Source organism: Sinohyriopsis cumingii, chromosome 1 (genome assembly GCF_028554795.1).
Source record: "Sinohyriopsis cumingii isolate HCF-2022 chromosome 1, ASM2855479v2, whole genome shotgun sequence".
NCBI lineage: Eukaryota > Metazoa > Mollusca > Bivalvia > Unionida > Unionidae > Sinohyriopsis > Sinohyriopsis cumingii.
The window spans coordinates 145,437,668-145,453,603 of NC_142961.1; the positions used below are offsets into that span (position 1 = coordinate 145,437,668).

Here is a 15,936-nt window from a genome sequence, read left to right on the forward strand (position 1 = left end):
ACGTGAGAAAGTTTGCTGATAGCTTCTAATAGGTCAGGGGTTTTACTAGGTTCTTCCTCAACCGGTTATACATGCCATCATGTATAACCTGTCGTGTGCTGAAAAATGGTGTTATACCCAAAATACAAACTAATGTCAAGTTATATTTACATGTGTGCACACATGCATGGTTAATACAAAATTTAAAAAATTCTTGAATTTAGGGGTTGCCTTAAAAACTCCCTACGTTAAATAAAGTTGGTGTTAGCCATGAAATGTACTTATATTTTCCCCAAAGCTCAAAAAATTTCTGAGAGAATACAAAAATTAAAACTTATTCAAATATATCACTTCTTACATTCAGAATTTTTTTAATGTATTTTTCAGAAAATGAATAAGTAAATAAAATGGAACAAAATTGCACGGATCTAATAACACATGATACAGGTAGTTTTTCATTATCCTTTTGCAGTAGTGACGTGCTGAATATGTCTTTCTTCTTGTATGTCAAAATGGAACACATTTGCAGTTGATAAATATTTTTTAAATTGTAGATCATGTATACAAGCTTAATAAACAATGCTTTGATACAGTAAATAAAAACATTAGATACAATAAATCACACAATAACCTTTTACTTGCATCTTTCAAGGATGCTATTATCACTTGAAATTTTCTAAAGGAAGAGGGCTAAATTTGCCCAGTTTAATTTAGAATTGGCCTACTTTTGGAAAGAGATGAGGAAGTTGGCTCTCTTTTTAAAAATTATAGAAGCAAAACTGTATTATGTATGGTTATCACTCAATGCAAGTCCTGTATAAAAAAAGAAATCTGCTTCATTTTTTGTTGTATTTGTGTTTTGTATGTTGTGACATTTAGGTGTTAACACAGGAAATGTTATTTTTTCATATACATTTTCTTGCTAATGCTTCAACACTTATTTATTTACTAATTAAATTATGACAGTGAAAGTAATATTTATGTCACACCTGTTTATACCATGGATTAAAAACATATCCTTAATTAGAAATAATGTGTTTCAGCTAAGAAATAGTTAATTTTAAATTCTTTCATAGTACAGACACTGTACTTCAACAGGTGACTATGCAAGTTATTTTATATTTTGATGGATAAAGTTGGCCAATAAAAAATTTATTTCTATCTTAGATTGATAAGCTTTATAAATTTCAGACTTCGAAGATCAGTTTATTCTATTTGGGTATAAGCTGTCGGTTAAGTAGTGCATCAGAATACTTTTTGAGAACAAATTAGGAAATCTGTATTTTTATGGAAGAGTATTTCAAGTCTAATAAGAAAAACAAAAAGATCTGTAATGCTGTTGAATAGTTGTATTAAAATACGAATACAAGTGTGAATGTGAAACAGATGCACACAGACCTGTCCGATTAAATAGTGTGCATGTTGTATGAAGGAATGTTTAAATATCATGAACACAAATATATGTGGGTATTTATTTGTATTGGAATCAATATTTATTGTACACATATTTAAATGTATTATTATTATTATTATTATTATTATTATATGCAGGTTAAATTGTTAATGATTGGCAGTATGATGATGAAGATTAAAAACTCTCCTTCCATTGTCTTTTTTGTCGTGAGTGCTCAAAAGTTACTTCCCCTGTTGAGATGTGTAAACAAACAAAGCTTATTCTTCTGTATATACACAGGTCTTATGATGCAGTGAAAGCATGCTATAACATATATTTCAATATTACATATTGTGATGTGGCTGCAGAAATTTTATAATAATAACAATTTACTTAAAGTACTAAATTACCAAAATAAGATCCAATTTAATTATTTGGCAGTAGGTGTATTCTTAAAGAAGAAATATCATCTTGCTCAATTTTGAAAAAGATGTTGGCTCTTTAAAAAGATAAGTAGCAGTCAACATTATTATTGAATCATCAACAATAAAGCTATCTCTTTTTTATGTTTGTCTTCAGTACATCTTGTGAACAACTGTTTCTCAATCCAGGGTAAACAATAGCCACAGACAGGTGGAGCAGATTTTAGCTTTCACTGTGAACTTTAATTAACACATTAACCCTTAGAGCCTTTTGTCATTTTCGCCTGAAGATCGAGTAGGAAACACATTTTGAAAACTATTTCTGAATAGACTCGAAAACACCGAATCCCCGGTCATCTTTCAATAACATACTGCCTAGTTGTGTTAGAAACATCGTTTTTCATTGGCTATTTAATGAGCGCATGAGCAGAAGGGTAAAAGTTGAGACCAAAAAGTCTAAAATCCGGACACAAAATCGGATTCCGACCACGGGCGAATTTTGGGTTAAAAAAAAGTCCGGTCCAAAAAATGAGGTTTTTTATCAGTATTTTGTAGTGCAACTAGATAATCCAGATTATTTGGTATCATTGTAGGGCAATATCTGTCTACCTTTCTATAAAACCACCCAATTTAGTGTATGATGCATGACCATGACGCTACAGAGCTCGGCAGTAGGCTACTACCTCCTGCCCCGTTAAGTCGTCGCTAGGGGTTAATGTGTTAAAGGTGCATTATTTGGTACAGCAAGCAATGACAGAGCTGATAGGTTAGTAATTTTGCGTCCTTCCAGTGGGCGCAAGTTCCCCCATATGCTCGAACTTGTCTTTCAACCTGTAAGATTGGGTCCATGGGATTTATATTGACTTGAATCACAGGTGCTTGACGCGAGATTAATGTGGAAAATAAATCAATAATCCGAAGGAAAAAGATAATTCAGAGTTACCAAATTACCTAATATTACCCCCATTACCCGTTCTGACATAGAACCATGTCTATCATAATATAAAAGAGACCAGGTAAATAACTTCCAAAAACGTATTTTCACGCTTGACCCTCGATCTCCTTCTGTTATTCCGTCTTTTAGACACGACCACAATCTTTGGATTGTTTTACTTCTGAGATATTTTTTTATTCATCAAGCCATCATTGACCTTTTTGCGTTGCACCAAACTTAAAGATACCGGCTCCGAAACTTAGGAATTGCGCAAATTTTGCCTGCCGGGATAAACTTAAGCTCTTGTTCAACGAGCTCCATTTACTGTGTTACGGTGTTTGCGACCCTTCGATACATTCCTTCATTAATTTGAGAACAGTGGTAGATGCATACGTAAGTTCCTACCATTAACTCGATTAACTTTAGGAATCCTCTTTCATAGAAGAATTATACATTTGTCATCTGAAGGCAACACATATCGATAACACATTACACTCATTTTCAAAACATCCCGAATATGCGACTCGCACATTAATGGCGAAAATGATTGGCTCAGAAGGAAATACTTAAATAACACCCATGCATTTGGTTCATGGAGTTAGCTTTGGAGCCATTCATATTTCGTAATTAATCCTATCAACATGCAAAAGTACACGCTAGGTCAGTTGCAGTTCATTCACTCGCTGAGGTTTCTGAATTCCATCTTGGATAAACTTTACATCAACCTAGCAGAGGGAAGCGATCGTCACGTTATGATTACTCATCGATAGGGTGACTCTGTACCTGAGATTCAAGTTGCTTACAAGCAAATGAATTTACAGGTATGAACACATGAGCAACTGGGACAAATGTTCTGAAAATCAGTTGCCACCAATTGAGACCTTCCATTCCGCAAAGGCATTTCCGCCGACGACGACGCGCACACGAACAACGTCTGGTCTAAACACTGTCGAATTCTCGATGACTGCCACGGTCTGTATTGGCGTACAGACATGCTCCTTGGGGCTTTTTTTGATACCGTCATGCGTGCGTAAAAGCTGGATCCTGCTGGCAAGATCTACGATGGTTAGCTCGCATTTGTATGTGCGTATCATTTCCGAATACACTTTGTCACTGTAAATTATTGTATTGTCATAAATAGGTGTAGGTACCGCTTGTGTTTTTCTATTTATTAAACATCAAATACGTCAAACTGATTTACCCTTGACGGTGATCACAAGGAGCTTAGCTGCTTTGTCGCCGTCAGTATTTTCGCCGTCTTCATTGAATATGTTATTACCTTTACTTGGTGTTTCTCAGTCTTCAAGCTCGTCAACGGTTAAACTCACTCGCAACGGTAACTCTTTTTTTTCTCTTGTACAATATCATATAGTAACTTTTCTGACGTTCTATTGTATTCTTCACCAAGGTTTCGTCATGCTTGCTCCAACATGATCCGTAGCCAGGTTAATTTATTAAGACGTTCAGAATACGTGTTCGAAATATTTTATAGCATCTTTTGGGCCTCTCTGATGCATTGATATGAATTTTTCAAGCTAAATAGCAATTTGATTTTTACTTTGATGTTGCTGTGGTGTGACGGGTTGTGGTAGGTGTTTTATGGTTGAGATCATGTGCTCCCTATATTCTATTTATAGAAGTCCCACCCAGCCTCGATTTTGGTTGGAGGTTAAATTAGTGAAAGATGGATGTAAAGCTCCGAGTCCCCAGTCAGCAATGCAGACGGTTAAATGATTGAATATACAAAAAAGTGAAATTCACGAATAACAATTTAATAACAATTCAATAGTCAAGTGCTTCAAATTATCCAAGTACTCTCCTTCCGCTCGACCCTGTGATAGCTTATTGCATGATTTGATTAGTAGTGTGACCACCTGTCCTTGTATTCTACTCATCTGTGTATTCTTCTCTCCCTTTCATCCAATTCCTTCTCTTTCTCTCGACTTTCTCCAAATTCCTTCACATCCTCGACTTCTTTATGCTCTTCCTTCTCCACTTTCTCCTCCTCGACTCCTTTTCCTCCTCCCTAGACCCTCTCCAGCGACTAGACTTGTCGAATCAGACTGCTCTGCTAGTCTCACTTCCGTCTCCCCTCTTAGAGACTCGGGACTCAAATGAACCGAAAGTTCTGTCCCCCAAAAAGCTTCCTGTGAAAACACAAGGACGGTACAATATTTTCCTTGGCCCTCTCATAACGGCTATTAAATTTATTCGGTCACGCATTCATTAACATCGAAATACTCGTACGTTCTTGCAGGATAATAACTGGAAAAACTAAACTAGCAAGCAGTTTTGGAAGGTTTATAGAACCCAAACCAGCAACCATTAACTGCTTTAACTGCCACACCACCGATGATCTACACCACGTATTCAATATATGCCCAAAATATCAACCCGCTAGGAAAATATTTATCAAAAACCAAAAAGAGATTGGATCACCACACACATACCCAGAGTTACTTATGGACTCTAATAAAAATAAACAATCAGCATATAAAAATATAAATAAATTCATAGATTCAGCAGGACTTAGGAACAAAATATAATTACTATCCCCACAAAACCAAAAGACCCAGTAACTAGCTAAATAAATTTAGAAGCCCGCCACATAAAAACCCATAACATATCATTCAATTTTATAAAAATATTAATAAATAATTCACTTACGAAGCACCTATCAAAAACTAAGGAAACCGCAAAATCGGATGTCCTAGATGTCCTTAACGAACCGTGTAATCGGCTAACATTCAATCTCTAAAAACATTAATAAATAATAAACTTAAAGAGGCAATATCTAAAAACTTATAAATAACATAACGTATGAAGCACACTCTAAACACCTCGACTAGTAATACTATAATAACCTTGAAAATCTCTCTTCATACATGCTTTCTACTAACAACCTTAATAAACAGCATAGACCACCCCACCCCACCCCCTTTTTAGAACATTCTGAAGAAGAAAAAAAAAAAGAAGAAAAAACACCATACAAATGTAACAAGAAACCAGCGATGCGAAGCAACCAGGACCGTTCCCGAGCTCTCCTTCCCACTAATGACAGCCAACCATTCAACTGTAAGTGACCTTTATGGACCCATAGATTGATGCCAAACTATCAGGGTTCCTTGAACCCATCAAAGCCTGGGGGAGGTGGCACCATTCCCTTCTCCAGGAACAACTAGCAGGCTGCGGTGCAGTCAGAAAAAAGTCGCACATGCACAATCGTGCGCACGCCACTATAATTAAACTCAACAACAAAAATACGTTCTTGTATGGTACAACAACGTCGTAATAATAGCACCATATCAGTTACTTCTCATACATACATCAATAAATTGCGTCACATCAGTACATATTCCTATTCCCATTATACTAAACAATATCACAACAATCAGACACATTTCTTTACATTACAATTCATGCAATGTACACAAATATTCAAATATCTATGCATCTATAATATTAATTAATTTTACACACTTAAACCATTTTCCAAATTCACAACTCAGGCAGGTGTAAATTCTAACATATCACATGAATAAATGCACTAGTTTACTACGAAGTAACCTAGTAGCGAGTTACAAAATTTATTCTGACCACAAGCTAACAATCTACATAATACTCAAGCTCATTTCTCAAATACGCGTGTAAATTAAACACTACAAATGTAATTCTACGTACTAAACGATCATATTAATTAAGTATATTAACTACACATAATTACAATTACAAATCCGTAATATTCTTCAAAAACCGAGCAAATAACTTACTGACCCTTATGAAGCTTTTTCTTTCCTTAGAATCTCCTCTAAGTTTGACCTCCAAAATACGAGTGGCTTCCTCGGAGTAACCTTATATTGCTCAGAAATCTTCCAAGGCAAGACTAAATTTTCGCTTGCTAGTTAGAAGTCATAATTCGGATCGAAATTGTTATCACAATTCCGATTGGGTGTCGCTTTTACCCGATCCAATCAAACTTAGCGGACAATGTCCTCTCGCTGTCCACGTGAGGACGGATATAGAACACGCCCCGTTCCCTCGCGGATTCATCTGATCTTAGGACTACGCTGTAACACATAGGTGGGAAGTCGCTCAATCTAACGCATGTGCCGATCCAAGATACCGAGTCTTCTCTCTGGTCAGGGTAACCTTGCGTAAGAGATTAACTCTAGCCTGCGGCAATGTTTAGACATCAAAACCATGGCTCAGACCTGCCAAACCTACTGAAAAAATCGAGAGAATCCCGATTTTAGGACCTATCTCCCTAATCCCCGATCTTTAAGAAAAAATCCAGATTTTGCAACTCTTCGACAAAAATATCCGTATTTTAGTTATACAAAAAGTTCATTTTCCGTTTCCTTGTTTCTGTATGTTTTGTTTTTTTTTTTTTTTGTTTTTTTTTTTTTGTCTGGTATATTTCTTAGCATCTTACCATATCCGGCTTGATTTCTGGTTTTCATCCACCAATACAAAGAGATTGTCTCACTGTGTGGTTCTCTTTTCCCGACCCCATCAGCAAATTACAGCAACATAATGGATAAGTTTCTCAGCAAGAAGCGAAAAAAAAAGGAAGTAACTGATGAATTTTCTTCAGCCAAGAAAGATAAATGGGATCAAAAATATAGGAGTGATTGGAAGAAGCAGTTTTCTTTCATTCGTCCATCGGCTCGCGGGGCCTCTCGTGCATTCTGCCAATGTTGCTCACATAATGGATAAGTTTCTCAGCAAGAAGCGAGAAAAAAAAGGAAGTAACTGATGAATTTTCTTCAGCCAAGAAAGATAAATGGGATCAAAAATATACGAGTGATTGGGAGAAGCAGTTTTCTTTCATTCGTCCATCGGCTCGCGGGGCCTCTCGTGCATTCTGCCAATGTTGCTCACATCATCTCTCAATACGATGTGGTGGTCTAGATGACATTAATAAACACAGTGCATGCGTTGCAGATGTGTCTAAAGAATATGTAGGATCGTTTAAGGACCTGGCCTTTTTCTCCAGCCGAATGGAAGGATCGGCACTGATGATCTGCACAGAGTTTCAGCTGTCCCAAATCTACAATTTAGCCGCAGATTTAATGTGGAAAGAGCAGATCATCAGTGGGTTGCTCTCAGAAAGAAACAAAAGGATGAATCAGGCCAACTGTTTTTTCCGACCCTTGGAATAGTAAAGCTATCAATACTTCCAATGCTGAGAAAGCATTCTCAATGGTCAGAAAAAAACAGAACTAGCCAAAAAGCCAGCCTGTCAGCATCAACCCAGGAAGCTATTCTTGTTAGCAAATTTGGCACCCAATGATAAATAAATGATGACCTTTTGCAGAAATGCATATCTGCAACATACAGTGGACTGAAATAACAAAAGTAGGTATCTTTATCATGATATATACACCTTACTCTTGTTCCTCCTAATTTTTTACCCTGCCTCTTGATTTTTAATGGTGATTTTCCTGATTTTGGGTTTTTCAGTGTTGACAGGTCTGGATGATCATGTCTTGTAATAATGCCTTAGTTTATATACGACTTACTAACTGGGGCTGAGCAAATGTGACTGTTGCAAACAGACCATTGTTCTGAAAATTAATTCACGCATTATCTTCAGACGTGAATACTTTCACAGTACTATGTGTCCAACTATGTGGTTTCTAAGGTCATTATATAATAGTCCACTGCGATTCTCTAATAGTAAATCACTTATGTATCGGTGGGAAAACCTTTATGACAAGGATCTTTACCGTCCATGGGCTCTAGCGCCTCACATGTGGGTTATAATCACAGATACTTAGCAGGAAAAAGCCATTGGGAAATAGAAGGATAAAATAAATTGAAAGTACTGGCGTCTGCGTCCGTTGTTTGTTTACAATAGAAAGTAGTTCCTTCGTGAGTGCAATATGAAGTGAACGCGAGTGCAATATCGTGAAATACTGAACGATTCCGACAATGTAAAGTTAACGGAGACAAAAAATAAGCATATAATAATATCCATCCGAAAAACTCGTTCTTATTTTCCCAGACAAATGCAGTAACATATAATAGTCAAGCTGAGAAAGTGTGTAGAGGTGCATGGGAAGTACTTCGAGGGGAGGCACTGACGTACGGTTCACTAATAAAGAATTTTTTTCATACCGCGCACTAATATTCATAACTTCTTTAAATACCCATAGTAATATAGCTTTGAGCAAAACCAGAGAGCATATGTGAGGTTTTCAGGGTTCTAAAGGCCACTGCTATGTAATTTATATGTAAAGTAATTACCTGTAGTGCCTAGTTTATTTTTTTTTATATCGCCTTATGAAATTTCTCAGACTTCAAAGAATTTAATAAATTCTTAATATTTACAGTTCTCTATCACACATCCGTAATTTATAATTAGTAACGAAATGAAATTAGGGACGGTGAATCTACGTCTGGCCTAATATTATATTGTAATAAATTTGGAGTATGTGTAATTGGTTATAGCGCACCGTTTTGAGGAATTCTTTTTGATTACTTTTGTCTGATTATTGGAGTTCAGTGCAATGGAAATACTCCTTAGTCCGAAATGATTAGCCAGTTACTAGGAGCAAACGTCACGGCGTGGTGTTAGTGAGTCTCCATGATGGCGTGGTTCACTAGTAGTGAATTCAGGTCAAAACCGATTGAGTGTCCTTGAAATAACAATGTCCCTATTAAAATCTAATGGTGTACATTGGTGGTATGACCGCAATGGCAGTATTTACGGCAGGAAACCGGTAAATTACACAATGGAATCAATAAGAAGGGACTCTGCAGATACCGTTTGTGCCGCCATGGTGGCAAATGTGATGCAGCTGTACTGGCGAAATGTGCCCGGAAACCGTGGATTGACTGGTCTGTGTTGGCATAGTTAAAATAGTTTCCTGTGTTAAGTAACAGTTGTATAGCTTCTACGGCGTGAACTGCTGGCGGTACGGAAAACTTAACGAAGAAAAAACATGCAGATGTGCGGTTGATAGATATTTGGCAGGTTGTGAGATCTGTGGTCTTGCATTTATTAGAGTAAAATTTATGGATAGAACGGACACGTCGGACTTTCTAATTCACAACTAAAGTTGTATGGAAGTCTTTGGAAATCTGGGGTAAACTTATGACTTCTAGCGAGAATCGCGCCAAGGTTTGACAACGCTCGGTCAAGCAAGGAACCCTGGTTGGTAACAATATTATCACCCACAATGCAGCTCAGTCCTTTGAAAAACAAAATGGTCTGCTGTTCATATTTTGTTCTCCAAAAATCAAACTTTATATGCTATAATCACATTTGATTCAGAGAAAATGACAACTTTATAAGCATTATTTTAACGTCGACTTTACTAAAAACTCCAAAAATAATCGGAAACCAAGTTTCATTGTGTATCCCAACACTCTTAAGCCAGATTTGCAGGATGTGTTCAACTTTATGTGTGATTTGAGATGAGAACGTGAAAAATTAACTCTTACTTGCTTATGAGATAACAAAGATTTATTGCTTGTGCCATCCTTGTGCGATCATACCCTATAATCATGCTGCCGTCCATGTGTGATCGTAGGCTATTATCATGTTGCCATCCATGTGTGATCGTAGTATATTATCATAATGCCGTCAATGTGTGAGCATAGGCTATTATCATGATGCCGTCCATGTGTGATCGTAGTCTATTATCATGCTGCCGTCCTTGTGTCATCATAGGCTATTGTAATATTGCCTTCCATATGTGTTCCTATGCTATTATCATGTTACCGTCCATGTGTGATCGTAGGCTATTGTAATGTTACCTTCCATATGTGTTCCTATGCTATTATCATGTTGCCGTCCATGTGCGATCGTAGTCTCTTATCATGAATTCGTCAAGGCTTATCGTAGTCTATTTTTATTGTTTAAATTGTTTTATCTGCTACATTTTAGTACACCAATACATCAGGTAAATTGCAAATAATAAATACAATACGATTTAATTTTGCAAAGTATGTATACAATACGATTAAATTCTTTTAATGACCAGCATCATGTGATAACTGCATCCTAGATTACTTTATAGGCATCCCCAATACACCCTTTTAAAATCATCGAAGGACCCGTTGACGACCGAGCTATCTTCATTACTAATAATAGAACTTTATGGGGTAACCTAGCCACCCACTTCCCCTGCCCACACATCACCCAGCCACAGTATTGCTGCATTCAGGTACATAAGAATCGCCGGAGGTTCGGTGGCCCAGTGGTTAGCGTGCCGGACTCGCAACCGAATGGGTGCTGGTTTGAAACCTACAGTCATATCTGCCAATGTCGGCTTCCGTGGTAAGTTACTGGTCAAGGCATTTTATTCAAATAAACCATTTGTGTTCGGAGCCTTAAAATACCAAATTTACAACAAAACAGAAATTAGCATCGCATTACCTTATAATGACTGATGGTCCATCTCCATAACACGGTCAGTTTTATCGTCGTTTTGTCATGATACCTATTCTTCATGAACCTCAAGTTATATAGTGGCACCGTCATAATTTCAACACACATGCGGTCTCGCTAATACCATGTGACAACGGTGTTCACGTGTACCGTTAATAAAGACATGTTAGTCATGTGTGGTTCATATATATTTCAGGGGTTTTGTAAGTGTGTGTCCCTTGTGATTCATAATACCACCAGTTGTGTTGTGCTAAATAAAGAAGTTCGAGAACGCAAAAAAAAAAAAAATAGTGATGGAACGCATGCTACTCAGATGCAGGGTGATAATGGTGAGCGCAAACCAGTAAGGGAACGCACACAAAGAGTACGGCAGCGCCAAGCGTACCGACAGCACTACACCCCTGCGTACCAGTTGGGTGATTACACTATGTATTCTGGCGCATGACTTCGAACAAGAACAACGAAAACTCTGTGTGATAAATCCAAACTGCTGATAGTACCCTGATTACACTGTGGCAATTTTTAATACTTAGAAATATTTAACAAACTGACACTACAACAATCTATTTTTAACAGCTTCACAAAAATTGATAACGCCCAAAACATTCAAAGAGCATATTTTAATTCCATAAATATGTAGTTGCAAATTAACGGTTGCTCATCTGTAACATGAATTATCATCATGGTATGAACTCACGACCATAATGGTGTAAATACATTTGTTCATGTGCTCTCGTGTACATTTTTAGAGGATCTTTCAAAATAACTTTTAAATGTTTTAGGACTTTGTGTCGAAACAAGAACATCTCTATGATTCTAAAGCAATTTACTATATGTGATAGTTTACACCAGGGCACATCAGCACATTAAGGTTATATCGTGCAGAGGCAATTGGAGCAGAGTGCCTTCCTAGCTACACACCACGGCAGCCGACCCTGACTGATCCGATTGGGGGTGGGGGAGACAGCTATCCTGAATGATAAAGAACATCATTTACGGGGGGGGGGCATCGCCTGCATGGTACCCACAATCATACAGTAAATCCACCACCGTCAATTTATTTAAACATTTTTGTTACCATAGAGCACTTTGCCATCCTATGAAATAAGGTTAGATCAAACAAACTAGCATTTTGAAAGATTCGTATTTCTTGACCTTGCACGCCCACGTTACGTGATACCTTTAGAGCCTTAATCTGCCTTGGCTATTGATTAAAAATGGGGTTTCGTGCTACCCCTTACCATTAATCAGAGATTTAAACCGACAAAAGTTTACTTGGTGTCTAAATGTTTAATGTAGGTCTAATGTACATAGACTTATTGATTACTTACCTATTCTCTTCAACAATGTAACCAATAATTAGTCCAACAAACACCGCGTATATCAAGATTAAATTACATTCGCAGTGTTCTATAGCGGCCTTATCTTTGCTAGAAGTTATGCATACATGTGGCGGGTATTCGGGATACGTGTATAAAACAAGAGAGAGAGAGAGAGAAGCGGGTGGTGGTGCTGAACCGAATGTTCGAAAATTATTTACTAAAAATCAAACTAAAGTTGATTTATATAGTTTTATAGAAGATAACCATTGCCAAAGGAGAGAGAGAGAGAGAGAGAGAGAGAGAGAGAGAGAGAGAAACAGAGAGAGAGAGAGAGCAATAGGCAAAACCAATGGTTAAATAGAAGTGTATTAATGAAGCAATATAAATTAACTGATGTAGTGATACAGAAAAGAAAATTGGCACACTAAAGACGTTGTAATTCTGATATAGTACTACTACCTCATGGGAATGCAAAGAGGTTTGATAGATCTAAAGAAAATATATTATAAAAACATTGTTATGTCAGTTGCGCACTGTGTGATGTTAGATCACTATTTATAGACAAAATCCTTTCAAATAATTAAAATCATCGGTATGCGACATGTGTCCAATTTTCACACGACTAATCTGAACAAAATGTGTACATAAGAACGTAGTTAATATTGTTAAACATCTCGTTATATTGAAACACGGGTTTTGAGACCATTTAACATTAAAAAAATATGATCGAGTTCCCTGTAACATGTAGATACATAATTTTGTACATGTTTCGAGTCTCATTACCTACATTAATTTCTGATCACAGGTTCATCTTAAAATCTCTCTCCCTATTTATTTCTATCTCTTCCATAAACAGAGATAGAAACGTACAAAAACTATTGCGTACTTCTGGTAATCAGTGTTCGCTATTATGCTTCGTGGAATTTCAAAGAAAGCATTGCACTCGCCATCATTAATAATAAATACTATAAGGTGTGAACAAATGAAATAAAATAATATGCAAGAGATTTTGTATTCAAACACTTTATAAACATGTAATGCCATGTAGCAAACAAAACTTACAAGAAAATAAATTATAATACTGAGATAAATAACTATATGTACGGTCTATGTTAAAATAAAACAAACATAAAAGGTCAACAGCAATAATACTGAAAATTTACTCTAAAAGTTAAAGTATTGCATGTACAATATAATATACTAATATAATTTCCTAATTTCAGTTCGTCTTATATTTTAATATCTTATATATGTAAACAAATTTATTTCAAGACCTATTTGTTCTTTATGAAAAGAAAATGAATTACAATCTTTGTCGCTTTTGCAACATGAAGCATGTTGGCTGTAAAAGGTGAAGTGTGCTCACTCTATTTCATCATGGTATTTATTATCATATAAAAAGCTGTTTTCTAGTTTATCTCGATTTTAATTTTACCTAAAACTTGAGTGTTAACTCTATTTGGTCTTCATTTTTATTATCATATAAAACGCTGTTAACTATTTGATCTTGATTTTTATTATTATATAAAAAGTTGTGTTATCTCTATTTGATCTTGATTTTTATTATTATATAAAATGTTGTGTTATCTCTATTTGATCTTGATTTTTATTATTATATAAAATGTTGTGTTATCTCTATTTGATCTTGATTTTTATTGACATTTTATATTATTATTTTAAATGTTAAGTGCTAATTATGTTTGATCTTGATTTTTATTATGTAAAAATTTATGTGTTAACTACTTGATCTTTACTGTTTTTATTATAATGCAAAAGGTGTGTGTTACCTGTATTTGATCTTGATTTTATTATAATCCAAAAAGGTGTGTTACCTGTATTTGATCTTGATTTTATTATAATGCAAAAAGGTGTGTTACCTGTATTTGATCTTGATTTTATTATAATGCGAAAAGGTGCGTGTTACCTGTATTTGATCTTGATTTTATTATGTAACAAGTTAACATTATGTGATTTTAATTTTTATTAATTGTAACAGAGAAAATATTGGTCTGGATGCTCTATGAAATTAAGCATTATTTCAAGGATCGAGTAATGTTACTTTAACTTTCAGAGATTACATATCAAAGTATCACAGTTATCGATTTTATCAGATACCCATTTAATCTTACATGCATCAACTTTTATAAATCCCAATACATTTGAACTTTTATTCATACAGTAAAGCTACAGATATTTAGAAAGTGCTAAAAAGGGGATATGTAATAAATACAAAACTGCATTCATGTTTTGTACTGATTTGGGGGAAAGAACTTGTGTTATATGGCGTATGAATACGTATTGGCCAAACAGCCTCGACGTATCCCTGCGCCACATAAAACCCATTCCTTCCGCCAACTCAGAACAATACATGCATGCAGTTTTGTGTATATATTGTTCCACAAAAACAAATCGAATCCAGCTAGAGTCATCATGCTTCCAGAAAAATCCGACTGAAATAATGCCCTTGTTTGATTTATCACTGTTGTATGTTTACAGTTGGAGTTCTAGGCTTGAATCGTCTACTATAACAAGAGCGTATACTGATCTTGCAAATAGTTTTTCAAATAGCGAATATTTTACTCGTATTATTATTATTATTAGTATTAGTAGTAGTAGTAGTAGTAGTAGTAGTAGTAGTAGTAGTAGTAGTAATAGTAGTAGTGGTAGTAAGAATGTTACAATATCATTAACCAATTGCGGACATATTCCCATTGACTCCATGTGCAAACTGGTAGACAGGCTAAACCTGGAGAAATATATAAAAGAACATTTTTTATAATATGAAAGAGGACCAGTTTCATTTTGGGGTAGAACGTCAGCATAATGTTGATTTAAAGATTCAAAAATATACCTAAATACTATTGGAGGATTCGTGATAGTCTTTTTTATTAATTTTCTTTCAAGTAAATAATAAAATACAATCCACAATTTAGTCATTTTTTTCGTTCATTTTAACTTCATTGCACAAGTTGCTTTTAATATGTCTCATTATTTCCACTTCTTTTTAAATATAACTGTTTGATGTTTCCTTGTCCCCCTCCTCCTTTTTCTTATTCAGTTTGTTTGTTAGTTCTTTTGTAGCAGTTAACATAGATTAAAATATCATAACGGTTAAGATTTGGACATATACGTTTAAAGTTTCGATTTTGATTCATTCTATATCGAATTTTGAATTACATCTCTGTTACATACTATTTTACATGTGTCTGTCATTAATTCTTGTTGGTAATGATTAATTTTCTATTTAAAAAAATTGTTTGCAGAAGTTCAACAGGCTAATATGCCCAGATATTCTGTTAATTATATTTAACAAATTTTCATTCTTATGTCTTACCCTCGTGACTCAGGCAATCATCGCACAATAAGACCTACATTTCAACAATGTTGACTTATTATACGCATAGTAACTCTAGCTAACTGTCTTAAACCTGTTCACGGTACGTGTGTCACAATACCTCCATGCATGTATGCTAAGACCTGCAAATGAA

At 35.5% G+C, this 15,936-nt stretch overlaps 1 long non-coding RNA gene across 1 annotated transcript; it reads right to left on the bottom strand.

The window, feature by feature from the left end:
• Positions 1 to 4,545: 4,545 nt before the first annotated feature.
• Positions 4,546 to 9,552, bottom strand: LOC149808088 (uncharacterized). Its single transcript, XR_016418718.1, has 2 exons — positions 9,498 to 9,552; positions 4,546 to 4,875 (listed from the first exon to the last, which is right to left on the bottom strand). It is a non-coding gene; the product is annotated as an uncharacterized LOC149808088 (long non-coding RNA).
• Positions 9,553 to 15,936: the final 6,384 nt, after the last annotated feature.